We start from the raw sequence: 5,437 nt of genomic DNA on the forward strand, positions 1-5,437 counted from the left end.
CGCTCCGCCCGAGTGCGGCGGGGGCCGGCGGCGGCCAGGCGGAGCCAGGCGGCGGGGGCGGGCCGGGGACGGGCCGGGGGCTCGGCAGGGCCGCCCGGCGGCAGCGGGGCCCAGCAGCCGGGGCAGGAGAGCCGGCGCTGGGAGGGTGGCGCTGGGCGTCCCCGCCGCTGCTCGGCCGCGCCTCGCCTCGCCGCGCGCGGGGGCTTTTCCCTATGGGAGCGTCCCCATCGCCTCAGGGCTGGGCCAGCCCCTCGCCCCTGCCTGCCCCTGGTCGTGCCCAAGCATTCAGGTCACAGAGTGCACCCAAGCGAGCCCAAACGGACCCGCGAGGGTTATTGAGAGTCAGCTCCGGGCCCTGCACAGGGCACCCCACAGTCCCACCCCGTGCCCCAGAGCATTGCCCAAAGGCTCCGTGAGCTCTGTCAGGAGCTGCTGTGAGCACTGCCCTGGGGAGCCTGTTCAGGGGCCCAGCACCCTCTGGGGGAAGAACCTGTCCCTAATACACAACTAAACCTGCCCTGACACAACTTCAGCCATTCCCTGGGGTCCTGTGATGGGTCAGCACAGAGAGGGATCAGGGTCTGCCCCTCCTCATCAGCAGGTTGTAACTGCAGTGAGTCTGTGCTCAGTCTTCTCCAGGCTGGACAGACCAAGAGACCTCAGCTGTTCCTCACAAGAATTCCTCTCAAGGCTCTTCACCATCTTCATTTCCCTACTCGGGGCAGGGACCCAGCAAGGACATGGGGAGTGCCTCTCCGAAGTGGCACTGGCTGGTGCGTGGCTGTCTCTCACAAGCCAGTGGTCATTCCTGGGCTCTGCCAGTGTGCAGAGCCCCAGGGTACCTCCAGGGTACCTTTGCACTCTAGCAAGTCCAGCCCTCTTCTTGAGCTGTTCTGGGTCTTCCACCTTCTTCAACTTGCATGGGTGGGATTTCAAATCCCTGCATTTGTGAACCATGCATGGTGCAAAGGGCTTCTGTCGAACCATTTTTGCCCTTACTGTAGGTCTTACTGATGAGAGGTCCAAGTCAGAGCTTTATTTGGGGATGGAAAGTTAATTCTGCTGTATTATTCTTTAAGAAAACACTGAAAGGGTTTTTCACACCATGCCTGGGATCCTGGAGGTTTAGAGGTTGCCTTGTACCAGACTCCTGCACTGCTGCTAGATGAGTTTTCCAGGCTGAGTTGGTTTAAAGTTACCATAAGAAATACAAAGAGAAGAAGGATGCAGACTCCTAGAGAAAGGAAACAGGAAAAAGGGGTGGGGGGTGGTGGGGAGGTGGGACCAGGGAGGGGACAGGACAGTGGGGGAAGAAAAAGGAAAATCCATCTCATTCTGGCAGCAAGTTTCTCCTGCCTCGTGGGAACAACATTGTTTCTGACTGGGCTGTAAGAAAGCCTAGAATGCTGTGAGATGCTGGGAAAAGGAAGTGTGGGAGCTGCAGGCACTGATGTGACTGGCTCCAGCAAACTGCTCTAGCACTACCAGGAGCAAAGAGTCCCAACGCACAGCCTGGACTGGGAGTGCTCTTCCGAACAATGCCATTCCTGTGGCAGCTGTTTTGCACTTTTGTGGGATCACCTGCCTGGAGTCCTGCATCGTCCAGAAGTAGCTCCCCTACTTACCCTATCCTCAGCCTCACACTGCCCATCTGGGGCCCTGGGCTTTGTTGAAGGAATTACCCCACCTGCCAGGATTTATGCCATCATCAACAGGGCTTGGGCCTGCTTGAAGAAGACAAGTTACCAATCTACTGAGTAAATGGGTTGTTTATGTATCTGACATGTAGAGCAGCTTGAGCCAGGTACCTCCAAAGAGGAACCCCAACCAAAGAAATCCTTGGACAATGTAAGTTCCCCACTTCTCACCTGACAGTTCTGACCACTAGTAATATTAGGACCTGGGGTATTCCTGTTCTTTATTGGGTCCCCTCACTGTCTCTGGGTGGGCTCTTCCTGCTCTTATCTCTAAGACTGCTGTGTCAGCTGACCTTATGATGGTAGCAGCCTTCCCTGCTTCCTTATCTTCCAGCTCAAACCAGCTCTGGGGCCCCCTCTTACTTAACTTGGTAAAAGTTCAGCCTATCTGGGTGGAAATTCACAACTTGTGGTGTAAGGCTTCATCAAACTTAGCTCCTGATGCTGAGCAAGTTCTGTGTGCCAAGCACACAACGGGTGCAGTGTTAGTAGGAGATCAGGGCAGTCAATACCAGGAGCAGAAGAAAGATAGCTAAGAGCTAAGTGGGCCATGTTTTGCAGCTGCACGTGGTGGAACATGTGGCCCAGACTTTGTCTGCAGGGTTCACTGGACAGCCTGATTAGGATGAAAAAATAATGGACTAGAAAAGTCAAAGGGTACCTGGCTGCCTTCAGCCCCAGCAGATGTGCCCCCCAGGCTGGAGAATGCTACTGGAAGCCTTATCTTCCCATCCCTGCCCAGCTGACCAAGAAGGCTCTGCAGAGCACTTTGTACCATCCTTATCCAGCAGCTGAAATGGTTGGCAAGGAGGAGGGGAGGTGGGCACACACTGGGGTAGGTGGGGCATGGCTTTGAGATGTGCTGGAGGCAGGACCCCTTGGTGCAGGGCTTCTCTTGTACTCATGGGCTAGAAACAGGCTGATAGAAACATGGAGTAGGAGGCAAGAGATACAGGGAGCAGAGACAAGCCCTGAAGTTAATCATGGAATGTGTAGTAGGAGGAAGAAATGTGACAAGAGACACCTGACAGACAGAAAAACGATGTCTAAGTGTGTTCATTCCCTCTTGGTTGCATATGGGAAAACTGAGGTGGAGGAGGTGGTGAGCAGCTTGGCCGTAGCTCCATGGCTGAGCTTGGATTTAAGCTTTGATTGCCCAAATTTGCTTTGCTCCCCATTGGCCATGGTCCCTGCTCAGGTGCTTTCTTCAATCTAATACTGCCTCTTTCTGTTGTGTGCTGGCAACTTTTTCAGAGAATGGTGCCCACCTGCACAGCTGCAATAGCTGCAATAGCTGCAAGCACTACTCACATCTAACTCAGGTGGGGAAGCACACTGAGAGCACTCCAACCAGCATGAGGGAAGGGAGATTCAGAAACCTCCCTGGCCCATGGCTTATGGCTGTGGTTCAGCACTGAAACCACACACACTTTGGCTTGCGAATTAATCTCTGCTTGGGCTGTAATAGAGACAGCCAGGATGTGTTTTGTCTTCCTGGAGACACCAGAAAGCTGTGTGAGCACCAGATCCCCCAGCCCAGGCAACCCTGACAGCTGAGCCATGAAAGACAAAAAGTCCCTGAGGTCCAGGAGGATCCAGCCAGGCAGCCCGTGCTGCAGCAGGGCTCTTTGCAGGGTTGTGACAAGGCAGGACATCTCCTGGTTGAAAGGCAGAGGGCTTCATGCTGGTCAAGCCCTTCCCCTGCACAGAAACGTCTGTGGCTGGGGGAGGATGTGATGCATTTCAGATCTGCGTCGTGCTGGGAGGAAACAGCGTCTGGTCTCCGTTCCTCACAAGATAAATGTCAAGATATGCTTCCAGTAATGGATGCCAGAACTTGGCAGGCTCAGACACATCTGTCTGCCTGCCCACTACTGCTCTTTCTCAGCACAGTCCCTTCTCTGCTGGCTGGAGAAAATCCTGGAGCTGCTCAGGGCTGGTGGGTGAAAGCTGCTGCAGTGCCTGCAGAGATTTCAGCTGTGCTTCCTCTTTGAAAATAATCCAGAGTGGGCTCTGGTGCACAGAGCTTTTGCTCTGAGCTAACCCTGTGTCACCAGACAAATGTGCCACAACATGGCAGTCTCTTTCTGGAGGGAAGATGAGCCTGAGCATCCACTGGTAGAGACCCTGAAGGGTATTTATGCTTCAACTGGGCTGAAGCACAGGAGAGATGAAGTTGCATTGGAGCTGAGGAAGGATGCCTTGAGAAGGGCCTGAGGTGGCAGGTTTTGTCCTCCCAGGCTGAGGGCTACTCTGCCTCAGGCAGGGGTGTTCCCTTTGAGAAGCTCATGGCTCCTATCCCTCTCTTCAGGCCAGTGCTTGCCAGGCAGCCTCTCCTCACCTCTGTGCCTGGTTATTGTCAGAATGCAACTGAGCCAAAGGGTGATTGCATCTGCTGCTTGGGTTGTAATGTAATCACTGCCAGGGCCACAGCAAAGGCTCCCTGTATAGCAGTGTGGAATGTGCCTGAAGGCTTTTGCAAGCTGTTATTTGAAACATGAGTTTCTGATCTCCCCTGGGGGTGGTTCCCCTGTGGGTTCCTGGACAGGTCACACCACTGGGGTGGTGGGGGCTCCAGACACAGGCCACGGAGGGGAGATCTCTGTGCACCACACAGCCCAGTGCAGCTGATGGAGGCAGGAGCTGGGTGCCTCAGAGCATCCCTCACACAATCACCCTGGTCATGGCACAGCCCTGGTGTCCCCACCACAGCTGTTCCCTGCACTGCTGGCAGAGCTGTTCTCAGATCTGCTGCAGGCCATGTTTCATACAGGTGGGAGCAGAGACTGCCCAGCTCTGATGGAGCACCCTGGAAGTTCACAAGGCAATCACTGGATGTTGCTGGGCCTCTGCAGCCATCCTGCCTATCCCACTGTGACAGCACCCAGCTGACTCCTGCCATTCTCCAAAGCCCTCACAACCCTGCTTTCCCTGCCACAGCAGCTGCCAGAGGCTTTCTGGGGCCACCCAGCTCCCCCATCACTGATGGAGGACTCACTGCCCTGGGGGTGGGATGGCACAGGCTCTGGCCAGCTGCTGGAGGAGAACTGTTGCCCAACAAGGATGACCCCATGCTTTCCCCACAGCTCTCCAGGTGCTTCTCAGCCTTGTGAAGTGGCTGTTGTTCTGGAAGGTCCCCACCCCAAGAGAGGAATGAAGCAGGAGCCAGTGTCACCCTGCTCATCGTCATTCCTGGGAAGGGAAACATCTGCCACTGTGTAGGGCGGGTGTCAGGGAGGGGAAAAGCCACAGATATCAGGAATATGGCTCTGGCCCATGGACACCTAGCTGGGAGTCATGTCAAGGTGGCAGCTCATCCACCAGGGTCCCTGGGAGCCACAGGCATGCACAAAACTCCTGTGGAGACCAAGGAGGGCTTTTTCAAGGCAGCAGCAGAAAGGGAGGGTGATGGCAGCCAGCCACAGCAGCAGCAGCACTGTGGAAAGGAGACAAAGGGAAGTGCAGGGCCAAAGGCCAGTGCTGAGTCAGGCAGAGCAAGAGCTGCCTCTCTGCAGCCTCCCATCCCCACCAATTGTGAAATGAACACTGGGGCCTGGAGCTGGGCCTCCACCCCCATCCTTATCTTTGCTCTTCCTCCTCCAGAACTGTGCCCAAGACAGCAAGAATTTGTGCAAAATGAGGCTGAGAAGCTCTGGGGCTAATTAATTTGTAGCTGCTGGTAATGTTGAATGGGTCCCTGGGGAGTCCAAGGCTAAAGCAAAGGAGAAAGTGCAGAGAGA

Source organism: Haemorhous mexicanus, chromosome 14 (assembly GCF_027477595.1).
Source record: "Haemorhous mexicanus isolate bHaeMex1 chromosome 14, bHaeMex1.pri, whole genome shotgun sequence".
Taxonomy (NCBI): Eukaryota; Metazoa; Chordata; class Aves; order Passeriformes; family Fringillidae; genus Haemorhous; species Haemorhous mexicanus.